This window comes from Eulemur rufifrons, chromosome 7 (assembly GCF_041146395.1).
Source record: "Eulemur rufifrons isolate Redbay chromosome 7, OSU_ERuf_1, whole genome shotgun sequence".
Lineage (NCBI taxonomy): Eukaryota > Metazoa > Chordata > Mammalia > Primates > Lemuridae > Eulemur > Eulemur rufifrons.
In genome coordinates, this window is record NC_090989.1 from 171,617,022 (window position 1) to 171,633,771 (window position 16,750).

The following is a 16,750-nucleotide window of genomic DNA, read 5'->3' on the forward strand; positions in this document are numbered from 1 at the left end:
AGACAGAGTATGTTTAATAAAAGAGATTCATATTCATATACTAATCTAATAGTGTACTCTGTTTGAGAGAATGTTTAGTTACAAGTCATCTGTTGTTTTCTCCACCTATCTAAGCATCTCATTTTGGAAAACTGCCCCTTACCTTTCCTCATCCTTCTGTTCACATATTCATGGAAGCAGACAGATTCACTAAGCATCTCCTTGGCTGTGGTTGATGGGTCTAGGGGTAGATATATAGCCCAAACTAGGTCATTCAGAGTCTATCCCCAGGGAACTTTTTTCCCACTCAATGGTTTTTAGTATATTCCCAGAGTTGTACAACCATCATCACAATCAATTTTAGAACACTGTAATCATCCAAAAAGAAATCTCATACCAATTAGAAGTCACCCCCCAGTTCTCCTCCTCCTCACCCCTGCCATCCCCAGGCCAGGCACCTATTTCTACTTTATGTTTCTATAAATTTGTCTATTTTGGATATTTCATGAAAATAAAATCATACAATATGTGGTCTTTTGTGACTACCTTCTTTCACTTAGTATAATGTTTTTAAGGTGTATCCGTGATGTCGTGTGTATCAGTATTTTGTTCTTTTTTGATGGCTGAATAATATCCCATTGTATGGATATACATATCTTGTTTACACATTTATCAGTTGATGAACATATGGGTTGTTTCCACTGTTGGTCTAACATAAATAATGCTGCTTGCTTTGAACATTTGTGTACACATTTTTGTGTGGATGTATGTTTTTATTTGTCCTGGATATATACTTAAGGAGGAGAATTGGTAGGTCATATGGTTACTCTACGTTTACACTTTGAGGAACTGTCAAACTGTTTTCAAAATTCCCATGAGCAATGAATGAGGGTTCTGATTTCTCCATATTCGCACTAACACTTGTTATTGTCTGTCTTTTTGATTTAGCTATCCTAGTGTGTGTTTAAGTGATAACTTAAGTGCTTTTGATTTGCATTTCCCTAATTACTAATAATGTTGAGCATCTTTTCATGTGCTTATTGGCCATTAGTATATCTTCTTTGGATAAATATCTATTCAAATCCTATGCCTATTTTTTGATTGGGTCTTTTTATTATTGAGTTGTGTTAATTATATATTCTTAATGCAAGTTATCAGGTATATAACTTACAAATATTTTCTCTCATTCAATAGGTTGTCTTCTCATTTTCTTGCAGCAGGAAAGTTTTTCTAAGTTTTGATGTAGTTCAATTTGTTGGTTTTTTTTTCCTTTTGTCACTTGTGCTTTCTCATGACTCATGTAGACACCATTGCCTGACCCAAGATTGTGAAGACACATTTATGTCTTTTATTCTGAGAATTTCATAGTTTTAGGTCTTACATTTATGTTTCTGTTTGTGTCCTTTGCCCACTTTTTAATGGGGTCGTTTGATTTTTTCTTGCTGATTTTCCTAAGTTCTATATAGATTCTAGCTATCATCAGCCTTTTATTGGATGTATATAGCATGTAAATATTTTCTCCCATTCTGTAGGTTGTCTATTGGCTCTAATGGTAGTTTCCTTGGCTGTGCAGAAGCTTTTTAATTTGATCAGGTCCCATTTATTTATCTTTATTGTTGCTGTGATTGCTTTTAGGGTCTTCTTCATAAATTCTTTGCCTAGGCTGATGTCTGTAAGAGTTTTTCCAACATTTTCTTCTAGAATTCTTATGGTTTCATGCCTTAGGTTTACTAAACTCTGCTTTTGTCATACACAGGCGACCTTTCTATCCAGAAAGACTAGGTGTTGTAAATTAGGACTCATTCGTCCTTTATATACACTATATACACAGCAAAGTAAAATAAAGTGCACAGACATAACGGACAATAGTCAATCTTGCCTCACCATAACTACATTGGTATAAAGCCCTTTGCACTTTCTTCTCCTTTCTCCCTGAATGGCATAAATAATGTGTGCTTCTTAGACCAGTGGTTTGATCATTCAATTTGCAAAAGACAATATTTCATTCGAATTTTAACAAAAGGATATCTACAAAATGTGTTACTTTCTACCTCTACTTTTAACATACTTTGTGCACTTTGTTTTCTTTTAAAAGGTTGGGAGAAAAGTTGAGAGCAGCTTTTTCATATTATATACACAGGCCTTCTATAACCGGCCAGTAAATCTTCCCAAAGGACGGTAGGCATTTCCAAATGGCCAAATGTGGGATGTTGTTTCTTCTGATACCATAGTCTTGAAGTAGAAGGAAGACCAACCACCCAATGGTCCGCTAACTGTTCCACCTGTCGTCATCCGGGTCTCCGCTCACCTTCCAGGTCCCTTAGGGCCTTTGCCAGTCGTTGTCAGGACTAAGTAGAGCTTGCCCAATGGGGGCAGAGTGGTCACACCAGGACCCGCATCTGCGCGGCTCCACCGTCGGAGAAGGTGACCCAGCATGCGTCCACAGACCCGCCTTTTCAGGCCCTCCAAATCCTAACACCCTCCGTGGCATTTGGGGCCGGCGTTTTTCTTCTTGCCCCGCCACACCCACCACCACCGCGAAGGCTTCGCCTAGGCCCGGCAGGGTTGGGCCAGGAGGGCCCGAGGGCCCCGCAGGGACGGGGGGCAGGCCACGCTCTGCGTCTCATCGCGCTCTCTGCCGAACTCTGCAGTTAGTTTCGAAATTGAGCAGTGTGAGCCTTCTAACTTTGTTCTTCTTTTTCAAGATTTTTTTTTTGGTATATTGGGTCCATTGTATTTCCACATGAATTTTAGGATGAGCTTGTCAATTTCTGCAAAACTGGTATCTGGAATTTTGACAGGGATTGTGTTGAATCTGTAGATCCACTTGGGGGAGTACTTCTATTTTAGCAAGTATCATATTTTTGGATTCCTGAAGACCTGGGAGTCTTTCCATTTATTTAGATCTTTAATTTCTTTCAAGAATGTTTTATAGTTCTCCAAGGATAAGTTTGTATACTTTTTGTTCAGTTTATTCCTGTTTTAGTCTTTTTGATGCTATTGTAAATAGCATCTTAGGAATTTAAAATAAGGATTAAACAATCTCAGTTTCAGTTTGCCTAGTCTATCGAATGGCAGAGATGTAGATCTGCCTAATGTTGGTGGCCATTTTTTGTTTGGTGGTAGAAGCATAAAAAGCCATAATATACTCTTAAAATACAAAGCAGACACAGAAATGAAAGCTAGAGAAGACTCCCAGGATTTCTTCTGGTACGTGAGGCTCTGATTTTAGCTCAGTTTTTAGGCCAGCTGCATCTCTATCCTTTATAACAATCCTTTGCTTTTGCTTGAGTTCCCTCCACTGGATTTCTGCTTTGCTCAACTAAAAGTCCCAGTTAATACACATTGGCATGCAGAAAACAGAACCTGATATTGCTGTTTTGGAAGAAACGGGTCACCTCACCGTCATTTCCATCTCTCAGTTAATCATTCATTTTTATCTCAAGTGAAATAAACAACATAATATTTTCATGATCCTCATCTATCGTGTGAAATCACCCAGGCACATTAAGCTTTTTGGCACTCTTATCACATTAAACTACCCAAATTATAACGGAAGTGCCAAAGCTATGAAAACTGGCAATAGATTTATATAATGGAGCAGAGGGTTTAATGTCCCCTCACCTCTATTGGACAGATAGTTTACTGAAATATGATAGTTGTTGGAAATTAGCAATGTAAAATGAAACAGTTTTAGAATCTTTTAGCAAAGTTACAAGCCTAAATCTTTTTTGGGCCCTAGACCATTAATTCTCAGGCCTTCTTTTGATACGTTTGTCATCAATTATCTCAAGGGATATTATGACATTTTGAAAACACATCTAGGTTCTATTTAATCATGTTAATATGCATTTGTAATATATAAATAATATTTTGGGAAATATGTCATGTAAGTTCTTCTCTTGCCATGTGGATCATATAACCAGAAAGATAGCATTCCAAGGGATTTTGCAAACGTTCAAAAAAACCCAGGATCTTTATAATAAGTGAAACCTTCAAATCATTGTCTATTAATCAAGCCATATAAAATAGCATTTAAAATTATGTTTTTTGGTATGGTAATCTTACTTCTATTATTAATAAATTATCCCAAGGAAATTATCAGAAATAGACATTGAGGATGGTCAATACCACATTACCAATAACATAAAAAGTAGACAAAGCCTAAAAGCACAATAGGGATACATACATTAATTTTGATCCAGTCACATAATGGAAAATTAAAGAACCATCAAGGGTCATGTCTTAGAAGAACTCTTAATGACATGGCAAAGTTTTTTAATGCAGTAAGTGGAAAAAAGTGGTATTATACAATATTCCAATTCAGTAAAATAAATTTTATATATGTCTCAATATTTATGCACAGAAGAAAAATCTTGGAGAATAACAAATTATCTTAGATAACAGGTAATTTTACTTTTCTTGTGTTCTTTTGTATTTCCTACATAGCATTTATTGCCATTCTCATAAGAAAAAATAAATGCTATCCCATAAAATTTATTTCCATATGAGTAACAAATGAGGTAAATGAGAATGATCTCTTCAGGAGACAGAACACTGTGTTTGATTCTACCTAAATTAAAGTAGACAGTGTCCTAGACCTGACTCAGCTATCAAGAACTCACTATGGATAAGAAAAAAAAAAAACTTTATGTCTCTATGTGCCAGTTTCTTGTCCTAATAATACCTGTCCTATCTGCCTTTCAAGGTTGTACTGTAACAAAGAGCTTACTTAAGAAGCTACTTTGAAAAACATAATAAAAGTATAAAATATGATCATTAATGATAATTTATGAATGAACAGGTAGTAATAAAATGTATCATTGTGATTGTTTAGTAGACAGTCAATCTATAATAACTGCATAAGTTACTATCAGAAATTATTTTATAATAGAAGTTAGATTTTTTTATGAGTGTTCTGGAAGAATGGTCCTTATTTTCTCAAGATTTTTAAAGTTACAAGACTTTAAGAGATCCTAGTTTTCCTTTGTCCTCTTTGATTCCTTTTTAAAAAGGCAATGTGTGATGTGTACTAATACTATACTACTGCCAGAATTTAGTTATTTGATTTAGTACTTAAATATTTTATTAAAATATAAGCCAGGATGTGGGAAAGTATGTAGGATAGGCGTAGGTATTCTGTTTTCTGTAATAACCCCAACAGCAATCTTTAGCTTCTAGAAAGACCCTGCTTGTCACACTTAAACTTCCAAGGCCAGTGTGTTCTCCAACTTCCCAGATTTATTTTGGGCTCCACATCCCAGAACAAACACAGAGAACTTCATCCACTGCATCGGCCCTGAACCAGCAAGAGAGGAGACATCAAAGAGCCTATAAAACTCTTCCTTTTGGTCCACAATGACAGAGTACATTAAATTATTTCCAAAGGGGAAGAGACAATTTATTTTTTTTTTTTTTAGTAATAATGTCATAATAATATCAAATCCCTTCCAATGAACCAATAGCCAAGATTCCAGTGTATGGCAGAGTCTGAACTCAGGTCTTCACATTATAATAATTCAATTCCCCACTACACTGAATTCATCAATCAATCTACATAAATGCAAAATGTATATACAGCTAACATTTAGTAATGGTATATGAGGTGCCAAAAACTATTAAGTTTTTTTTTCCATTTTGTAGATGAGGAAACTAAGGCCCAGGACCATTTGCCCAATGTCACATAACTTATATAAGTTGCAGGGAAAGAACTTGAATAAAGATTAGCTTAATCTTCATGTCTTTTTCATACCAGTCTTTACACTGATTTGGGGAAACCGATTGCCTGATACAGAAAGATATTTATTTTTCTATCAAAAGTAGGTGACCCTCCAGCTTGCCAACAGAGCAAGCCCATATACACTGAATAAACTCTCTAAGCCAAAAAACTGTTTGATTATCCACTTCTAAATTTTAATTGGTGAGAATATCAATATTTCATTGGGTTCTTGGGAATTTGGCAGTTATTTCATGAACTATTGACGTGGTCAGAAAGGTAACATTAAAAGGATATTCTACAACAAGGGGAAAAATGTGAGTATACCATATAGATTCTCAATACAAAGTGATTATGTAAGAGAAGTAAAAAAAGACATCAAGAACAAATACATGGATTCTCATTCTAGTAATGACCATGTAGCTCCTAACAGACCAACCCTCTTGCATAAATATACATATAAAAAACAAGTATCTATATCGGACAGAGGTGGGGGTGGGGGGGAGGAGATGGGTGTATACCTACATGATGAGTGCAATGCGCACTGTCTGGGGCATGGACACGCTTGAAGCTCTGACTCGGGGTGATGGGGGGCATGGGCAATATATATAACCTGAACTTTTGTACTCCCATAATAAGCTGAAATAAAAAAAATTAGGAAAAAAAAAAAAAAAACAACAAGTACCTAGAGGCACTGGAAAGTAATGAAAAGGAGGCATATACTAGAGGAGAATCACTACTTGGAAAAAGGGAATGATATTGGATGAATTTCCTGATCTTTTACAGCTTTCAGCCTCATGGCAAGTTTTAGTCTTTGCCTTTCTGGGCAGCTAAAATTTAGGTAAAACATCGGTATTCTTTTTTTTTTGTTTGTTTTGAGGCAGAGTCCTACTTTGTTGCCCGGGCTAGAGTGAGTGCTGTGGCGTCAGCCTAGCTCACAGCAACCTCAAACTCCTGGGCTTAAGCAATCCTACTGCCTCAGCCTCCTGAGTAGCTGGGACTACAGGCATGCGCCACCATGCCCAGCTAATTTTTTTTTCCTAAATATATATTTTAGTTGGCCAGATAATTTCTTTCTATTTTTAGTAGAGACGGGGGTCTCGCTCTTGCTCAGGCTGGTCTCGAACTCCTGACCTTGAGCGATCCACCCGCCTCGGCCTCCCAGAGTGCTAGGATTACAGGCGTGAGCCACCACACCCGGCCAACATCGGTATTCTTATTGGATTGAAGTACCAGAGAACAAAGTTTAGAGCAACCATGGGTGCTGGAAAATGATGGAGACAATACCAAAAAGGAGATTCAGAAAAGGAGAGTACCAATTTCTATGTACAGATTCTGCCCAAATTGATTCCTGAACATGGATGGGTGGGGCAAACTCCAAGCAGTGCAGGCGAGGCTAAAAACACACCTAACACTTCAGTTGCAACCCACTGCAGACAAGATAAACTTACCAAACTGAGTTCATTCAAGTTAAACACTGCTTCTTCTTCTTCTTCTTTTTCTTTTTTTTTTTTTTTTTAAAAAAACCCTAAATTCTTCAGAGGAACACAACAGAATTCAGTTTCTATGGATAAAATTCACAATGTTTATCACTATCTTAAATTACTCAGTGTATGAAGAAATTTAAAAAATGATCCACTCAAAAGAAAAACAATCTGTGGAAACTAACTTTAAGATGACTCAGATGTTGGATTTATCATTCAAGGTTTATTTAAAAAAAAATTTATATATATATATATATATACACACACATATAATAGGTAAAAATAAAGGAAATATCAGCAGAGAAAAAGAACTATAAAAATGAATCTAATATAAAGTCCATAACTGAAAAACATAATATCTGAAATAAACTGTTAGAGCTTAGCAGCATATTGAAGATGACAGAAGAAAGAGTAAGTAAACTTTAAATTGATCAATACAAATTATTTAAGCTAAAGACCATAGAGAAAAAATAACTAGAAAAAAATAAAAAGAACAGAGCTTCAAGGACATGTGAGACAATATAAAACTATTTAACATATGTATAATCTGAGTCCCCAAATGAAAGAAGAGAGAAGACAGAGCAAACACTTTTAAGGAAATAATTACTGAAATTTCTCCAAATTTGGTAAAAGACAAATTCACAGATTCAAGAATGTCAGCAAACGAAAAGCAGTATAAAGGCAAAGAAAACCACACCTAGGCATATCATAGTCAAACTGCTGAAAACCAAAATTAAAGAGAAGATCTTGAAAGCAGCCAGAGCAAAATGATACATTATCTACAGAGAAACAACAATTTGAATTATTGCAGACTTCTCATCAGAAACAATGGAGGCCATAAGATAATATCTTCAAAGTGCTGAAAGTTTTTTTAAAAAATCCAGAATTCCAAATCCGGCAAGAGTATTCTTTACTAATAGTGAAATAAGGACACTTCAAATAAATCAATAAATTTCAAAAGAAATAAAGAGACTTTGATGCCATCAAGCCTCAGAACTAAAGTAAATTCTTAGACTGAAAGAAAATGATACTAGATGATAACTTAGATCTTCAGGGAGTGAAGAGCATTGGAAGTGATCTATTCTTGATATTAATTTCCTTAAAATACTATTTTATGCTTTTGTTAAGATATACATATTTGTTTACATAAAAGAAGTTATAACTTCATAGGGTGTGGGGGGGCATAATATGTGTTTATGTAATACATATGATAATGATAGCATAAATGATGAGGATAGAGGAATAAATGTCCCAAGGTTTTTACCTTATATTTTATGTAAAACGATACAACATAAAGTCTAAGCAGATTGTGAAAAGTTATGGATATTGTATTGAAATTTCTGAAGAAACCCTAAAAAACACAAAGAGATATAGCTAATAAGCCAATAGATAAATGCAGATGGAATTTTTAAAATATTGAATTAATTCAAAAGAAGTCAAGAAGAAGGTAGAGAGGAACAAAAACCAGAGTGAATAGAAAGAAAACAAGTGGTCAAATGATAGATCTAAACAGTAATGAAAATTAAATGGACTAAACAATCCAATTAAGAGGTAGAAATTGCCAGAATGGATTAAAAAATAAAAAGCAAGACCCAACCTTATGCTGTCTACAATACATACATTGTTTTAAATTTTTAATTTTTTAAAATTTCAGAATATTACATGGGTACAAACGTTTTGGTTACATGAGTTGCTTTTGTACAGTTTGACTCAAAGTTATAAGTGTGTCCATCACCCAGATGGTGTATATTGTACCCATTAGGAATACACACATTTTAAATATAAAGAGAGAGGGAGAGTAAAATAAACAGATCAGAAAGATACATCATGCAAACTGCAAGCATAAGAAGATTGGAGTAATATATTAACATCAAACAAAGTAGACTTCAAGATAAGGACTATTATCAGAGATAAATATGGATATTTTGTGATGGTAAAAGGATCCATTCATGCAGAAGGCATAACAAACATAAATGTAAATATATCTAATAATAGTGTATCAAAATACAAGAGGCAAAAACCTACAGGATTAAAGAAGGAAATAGACACATCCACAGTTGTTGGGTATTTTAATTCTTCTCCTTCAGCAATTGGTAAAACAACTGCACAAAAAAATTCAGTAAAGACATGGAAGATTTGAACATAATATCAACCCTTGACCTAGTTGGCATTTATAGAACACTCCACCCAACAACAGAATATACATTCCTTTCAAGTGTATGTGGTCACACATGTACCACAGCCAGTTGGTGGGTCAAAGCACAAGTCTTGACAAATTTAAAAGAATTAAAATAATTCATAATATGTTCTCTGATTAAATAGAAATTAAATTAGACATTTAAAAAACTATATAAAATTAAAATCCTTAGAAATCAAACAGCACACTTCCATATAACTTAATGATCAAAGAAGTTATAAACAAAATTGAAACATTTTTGACAAAATAATAAAAATATATCGAAATACATGAGGTGATGATCTCAATTTTCAGTTAATAATCTAGAAAAGGAAGAGCAAAGTAAGAGGAAGGAAATAAAAAGTTGGAAGTCAATAAAATAGAAGACATACACACAATAGGAAAAATCAACAAAGTCAAATCCCTAACTAAACTTATGTGAATGTATGTACAAAGAAGAACACAAATTAACCAATACCAGGAATAAAGGAAGGTTATTCCACAGACATTGAAAGGATGATTGTGGATTATAAACAACTTAATCTACAAAATTCAATAAAAATTAGGTAAAATAGACAAGTTCCTTGAAAAATACAACTTATTAGAACTGGTAAAAGATGAAACAGAAAATCTGAACATCTCTGTTTCTCCTAAAGACATTGAGTTAGTTGTGAGAAACTTTTCCATAAAGAAAACTCCAAGCTCAGATGGTTTTATTAGTAAATTATATTAGTTATTTAAAGAAGAAATAATAATACCAATAATGCAAAAATTCTTTTAGAAAATAGAATACTTTCAAACTCATAAGGCTATCATAATCTTGTCATCCAAAATCTGACAAACAGAAAGGAAAAAATTATGGACAAATATACCTCATGAATACAGATTTAACATCCTTAATATTATAAAATCTTAGCAAATTGAATCCAGCAGCATGTAAAAACAATGATACATCTTGACCTAGAAGGGATTATTCCAGGAAGTCAAGGTTAATTTAACATCAAAAAAGTCAATTATTGTAATTCCCCAAATATGTAGAATTAGGTGAGCTGGCTTTTCTATATGACAAAACTTTATGTACTCATTAAAAATCATATTTGAACTCTATATATTACTCTGAAGAGATGAGAGGGGAGGGAGAAACAGATAAAACTAATAAAGTAAAATATATACAGAATAAAGGCTTATGAGTTAGTGGGTTTTTTTCATTTTTGTTTGCTTTTGTTTTTTGAGACAGACTCTCGCTCTGTTACCTGGGCTAGAGTGCTGTGGCATCAGCCTAGCTCACAGAAACCTCCAACTCCTGGGCTCAAGTGATCCTCCTGCCTCAGCCTCCCTAGTAGCTGGGACTACAGGTGTGTACCACCACGCCTGGCTAATTTTTTCTATTTTTAGTTGAGACGGTGTCTTGCTCTTGCTCAGGCTGGTCTCGAACTCCTGACCTCAAGCAATCCTCCCGCCTCAGCCTCCCAGAGTGCTAGGATTACAGGCGCAAGCCACCACATGAGTTAATGTTTTATTATCATTGCTGTTGTTAACTTTTCACTAATATATATTTGGAGGAATTTCCCCTTCTTCATAGCCCAGGTACATTTTTGGCAATTCTGGGAACAATCATTTCTAATGAATCTGAAATGATTTTCACATGAAAAATCACCAGTATGGCACAACTAAAATTTAGCCTTTTTAAAATATATATATATTTATTTATTTTTATTGTGGTTCACAAAGAAGGAAATTTAAGTTTTCCAAAACTAAGGGCTGATGTTGATGCAGAGAAGAAATGACATTTCCTTAGTATGTATGAACAAATGATATTCACTTCTCAGAGGATTTTATCCTGTCTTATGAGACACTAAGCAAATAGAACAGAAATAGTAATAGAACAGAAAAAACGATGACCCCAGCTGATTTATGGAGGGCTTACTAGTCACCGGGCACTAATCTGAGCACTTTACATGAACTACTTCATTTCATTTTGCTTTATTCTGATGACAGCTCTAATTCTATTATACCCATTGTACACAGGAAGAAACTGAGGCACAAAGAAGTTTAGTAACTTCCTCACGGTCACACGGCAGAGGCAGGATTTGAATCTAGACCGCTGCCTCCAAGCCTGTGGTAAAAGCTGTTAGATGGGACTCTGCAAAACATTTTACCTCTGATATTCATATGTCTTTGGCACATTTAGGAATATATTTCACCTTAGATTGTAAAGGCTAATGTGCATTATTTTATAACTACAATAGTCTATAAAAACAAATAATTTAAACATATCCATCCCAATATTCACTTGAGAATGAAATTAACACATTCCAAGAAGGGAGTGGTTAAAAGAATAACAAATGTGATGTGACATGCTTGAAGGAGGCAGAAATGAATGAAAACAACTTCCCTGGGAAGAAACCCAAAGAAATTCCACAAGAGGCATGGGCATATTCCAATAGATCCTAAATTTTCACAAGGGATAAGGGATAAGGGCTGAAACCTACCAAACGTCTCCGTTCCAGAGGCCACTCCACCCTATGATGCGGTCAAGGTGACCAACATTTAAGGGTTTCTTCAGACACTTAGGGAGGGTTGCCAGACTCACGACGAATGGGCCAGTGCTAAAGGCAGGGCGGGTGATACAGACGACAACAGAATCAGGGTTTCGGCTCATGAGCAACTCTCTGTCAAAGGTGTTTTATTGCTTCCTAAGGCATCTGTAAAACATTTATTCAGAGTCTTGCCAAATTCTGGTTTTGTAACCTACGGTAGAATTCCACTAAGTGGTGCTGCAAAATTATAAGCAATTATATTCAGATGCCTGCTGCTATCTCTCGAATTGTTGAAACTGAAAACATCCTGTGCAAATTCTGAGACTCTGGTATACAGCAAGTCAAACCCTAGTACATATAAAAATTACCTGGGGGGGCTTCAAAATGTCGATTCCTAGCCTCCACTCTGCCGATGATGCACTGTACTAAAATGACCACTAGACAGAGAGTCAGGAAACGTGGAATAAAATCGTGACTCTGGGAGGACTAGGTGAACCTGGGCAAGGTATTTATCGCTTGTATGCATCTCTGTATAAGCAAAATGAGAGGAATAAACTAAAGTTTGACTTTCTTTCTTTTTTTTCCCTTTTATTTATTTATTTTTTTTAGAGACAGGCTCTTGCGATGTTGCCCTGGCTGGAGTGCAGAACGATCATAGCTCACTGCAACCTCCAACTCCTGGGCTCAAGCCATCCTCCTGCCTCAGCCTCCCGAGTAGCTGGGACTACAGGTATGTGCGCTACTGTGCTCAGCTGATTTTTCTATTTCTTGGTAGAGATGGAGCCTCACTGTGTTGCTCAGGCTTGTGTCAAACTCCTGGCCCCAAGAGATCCTCCTGCTTTGGCCTCCCAAAGTGCTGGGATTAAAAGCGTGAGCCGCTGCACCTAGCCTGACTTTCTTTCTATTATAACTATGTTTGTGGGTCTGTATGTATTTAAACACTGTGTCAGGCCTTACATGTAGTATGAAGAAATGTAATTTTATGGTTCTTCTTAAGAAGAAGAAAATAATTCTCCCCCAGCTTTCTTAAGGTATAACTGACAAAAATTGTATATATTTACGGTGTGCATTGTGATGTTTGGATATATGTGTATATTGTGAAACAATTAAATCAAGCTAATTAACATATCCATCACCTCACAAACTTATTTTTTGTGGTGAAGACATTTAAAATCTATTCTTTTAGCAATTCTCAAGTATATAACACATTATTATTAACTATCGTCACCGTGCTGTATAACAGATCTCTAGAACTTACACATCTTGTTGAAATGAGACTTTGTACCCTTTGACCAATAGGAAGAAAATAATTTAAACAACACAAATGCTAAATGAGAGTGCCAAGTGACAGTTTAGAGCTACCATATATATCTTGGGTCCTAAGACTGTGCATCTTTTCCTTTCATATTTAATGTTTTAGGAATTGAGATGCATCTTACAATTGAAATTTTAAAAAACTTTCATGGCAGAGAAATAAATTGTAACATAGTTAATCTCCCCCTGCATGTTAAGTTAACCAAGGTACACCTCAGGGCCATCCTTTGAATCTTAACTGAAACTTGGACATCTAACAGTTGTTTTATGCATTTAGAAAACATTTAAAACAGTAATACTGTGACACAATACTGAAACGAAAATATAGCGGGTAAGCAGAAGACTGCCGGCAACATAGTAGGCAACAGAAATAGCAGAAGAATCTGCCGATGATTTGTCAGGATAACTCACAGAGACTCAAAGTGAGGAGAGGTTGGCATGTTTGATTTATGCATCTTGAAAAGCTACTGTGCATCTTGAAAAGCCAGGTTGCTGAACACCTACCCATCAAAAACCCCTCTCACTTTAAAGAGAAGCTAAATATGTAATTACATTTAAGGAGAAAGCAAAAGGATATGTTCAATGAAATAGAAAATTGAGAGGAAACCTCCATATGCTCTAATATACCTCCAGGTGTGTCTGCCAGAAAGCAGGTCTGTGGTTGCCTGGGGATGGGTGGGAAGAGGGAGGGAGGGATGACAAAGGGTACAAGGAAATTTGGGGGGTGATGGATGTGTTCATTATCTTGATTCTGGGGCTAGTGCTGTGGGTGTATACATACGGCAAAATTCATCAAATTATTCACTTTATGCACATTTTGGTATATTTAAACTATACCTTAAAAAATTAAAAAGGGACTTATTTTGTCAATAATAAAGATTCACAGAGGTCACGGTCATGAGGATGGATTATTGAAGGCAGCAAGTCATGAGATGACATGCTGGAATGATTTAGGTCACTCTTCAGAATCTGAATAAGGACATCATCATCACCTTCATCACCAATACTAGTGTTTATTAAGCACTCACTCTTCATGGTCAAGGCATTCTATAAGAAATTTTACTGTATCATCTCATTTAATCCTCACAACCACCCTGGAAGGCTTATCTCACTAGTGTCTCCATTTTACAAATGGAGAAAGCAAAGATATACCAAAGTTAAAACTTGCCCTGGACTGCAAAACTAGTAAGAAGAAAATGCAAGATTTGAACCAGTCAGAATTCATGCTCTTAATACCATGCCTCTAGGTGGTCCTTAGCACTGGGAATAAGATACTTAGAGGCTGCTATTCGACAGGATTTCTCATATTGCTAGTTAAGGATAGAGTAAGGAACAATATTTCTTAAAAAGTTCTGTAACTTGCAGGGCCTGCAAGAATACATCAAATCTGTGGCATATTCGAGGGTAACCACAAGTTGAAAGTCTATCCTAAAAAGGGTACTTGGGGACTTTTGGTGGGTCTGTGGTTTGTGCAGTCTGCAGTTAGGGTTTCCAATTGTGGTGAACATGGGAAAGAGTTGCCTAAATTTTGATTTGGTTATTACATTACTTTTTAGGAAGAGAGATGATGAATCAAATTGTCTAGAGGGATTTGGAAACATCGAACATTTCCAAGCATCACACTCACTGTGAAGGGTATATTCTTCGTTTTGCCTCATATACATACCATAAAATGGATTATTTTAGCCATTTTTAAGTGCACAGCTCAGTAACATTAAGTATACATCTGTTGCATTATTTTTAAAGGTAGTATGTCATCCTGGGGAGACAGCAGCATGGGGGTTAAGTTGTATGGGTGCTGCAATCAGTTAGCATGACCTTGACAATGTACTTCTCTACCCTTCAGTTTCCTTACCTGTAAAATGATAATGATAAAGGCCTACCAGGTAGTACTGTTACAAGGATTAATCAATATAATATATGTAATTTGCTCAGTATAAGTCCTGGCATGGAGTTAAAGGTTTCAACGTGCTACGAAAAATGTAGCTATTATGAGTTTATCAGGTGTTTCTGCAAGTCTGAGGTTCTTAACCTGGGGAATGTGAACCTTGGGTGGCCCTGGATTGGGCTTGAGGGGTTCTGCAAGTCTCCTAAATGATGTGCAAAGTCATGTGTCGTCCCTCTGTGTGTGTTTGGGAAACAGGTACAGAGCTTTCATAAGATTCTCAAAGAAGTGTTAGAAGTGCAAGGGTGAAAACAGAAAACTCATCAGAGAAATACGTATAACCAGCTCAGCCTTGCTTCACCCGCTACTGAGAGAGCTCTCGCCATCGACCTAAGTTTCTCTCTGCAGGGATTGGGGGTGAGTAGAAGAGCAAAAGGCTTCCTCTGTGCCTCAGGGACACCTAAGGGTGTTGTACCTAAGGGACTATAATTCACTCCCTAGAGCTGTGGCCTGCAGTCTGCAGAGCTCAACCCCGTACCCTTGGCACAGTGCAGCCGCAGGGTTCTGGGCACACAGTCCTAATGGGCCGGTAGGGCTGCCGAGGGCGGTGGGTGGGTGGGGAAAGCAAGGCCAGGGGCTCACAGAGTTCGGAAGGCTTCGCAGCCCTGTGCCCTCCCTGCCTTACACAGCACAGCACTTTGCACACACCTCTAACAGCACGTCAACGTGCACGGAATCACCTGCGGAACTTGTATGTGGGCGCTCTCGGTAGGTCTGGGGTGGGGCTGAGATTCTGTCTTCCCTACAAGTTCCCAGGGGACCACACTTGGAATAGCGAGGCTTTAACCTCTTCATGTTAGTTGACTTGCCTGTCTCCTGTTAAAAGAAAAAAACTTAGACAAATTAAATTTAATAAAGTTTAATTGAGCAAAGAATGATTCGCTAATGGGGTAGCCCCCGAACCAGAATAGGTTCAGGGAGGCTCTGGTGCTGACATGTGGTGGAAGATTTATGGACGGAAAAAGGAAGGTGATGTACAGAAAAGGGAAGTGAGGTACAGAAACAGCCAATGTGGTTACAGCTCAGCGTTTGCTTTACTGGAACACGGTTTGAACAGTTGGCCAGCTGTGATTGGCCGAAACTCAGTGATTGGCACAAGAGTAGGTTACAGTCTGTTTACACGGTGACAGTTCACTATGTACAGAGAAACCTTTAGGCTGAACTTAAAATATGTAAGGCGGCAGCTTTAGGGTAAATTTAATTTAACACTCTGCAACTGTTGCTGGGCAAACTGAAGACAGGAGCTTATTCCATTCTCTTTCCCAGGGGCTTAGTGCAGAGTGACACATAGAAGTTTAAAGTAAACGCGTAGTAAGTGCAAGAAAGGAAGGAAGGATGGGAAGGAGGGAAGGAAAGAGAACAAAGGAAAGAATGAAAGGAGGGAAGGAAGGAAGGAAGGAAAGAGAGAGAGAGAGAGAGAGAGACAAAGGAAGGAAGGGGAGAACGAGGAAGGGAGTGTTCACTGGAGGCATACAGGCATGCAGTTGTCACAACTGGACACAGCTTCCAGATACCTTTCTGCCTCTAAGATGACAGTTTCATTCCTTCCTCTCTAGGGCTCAAGGGAGGCTCTCCTCCAGAAAAAGGGGAGGAAAC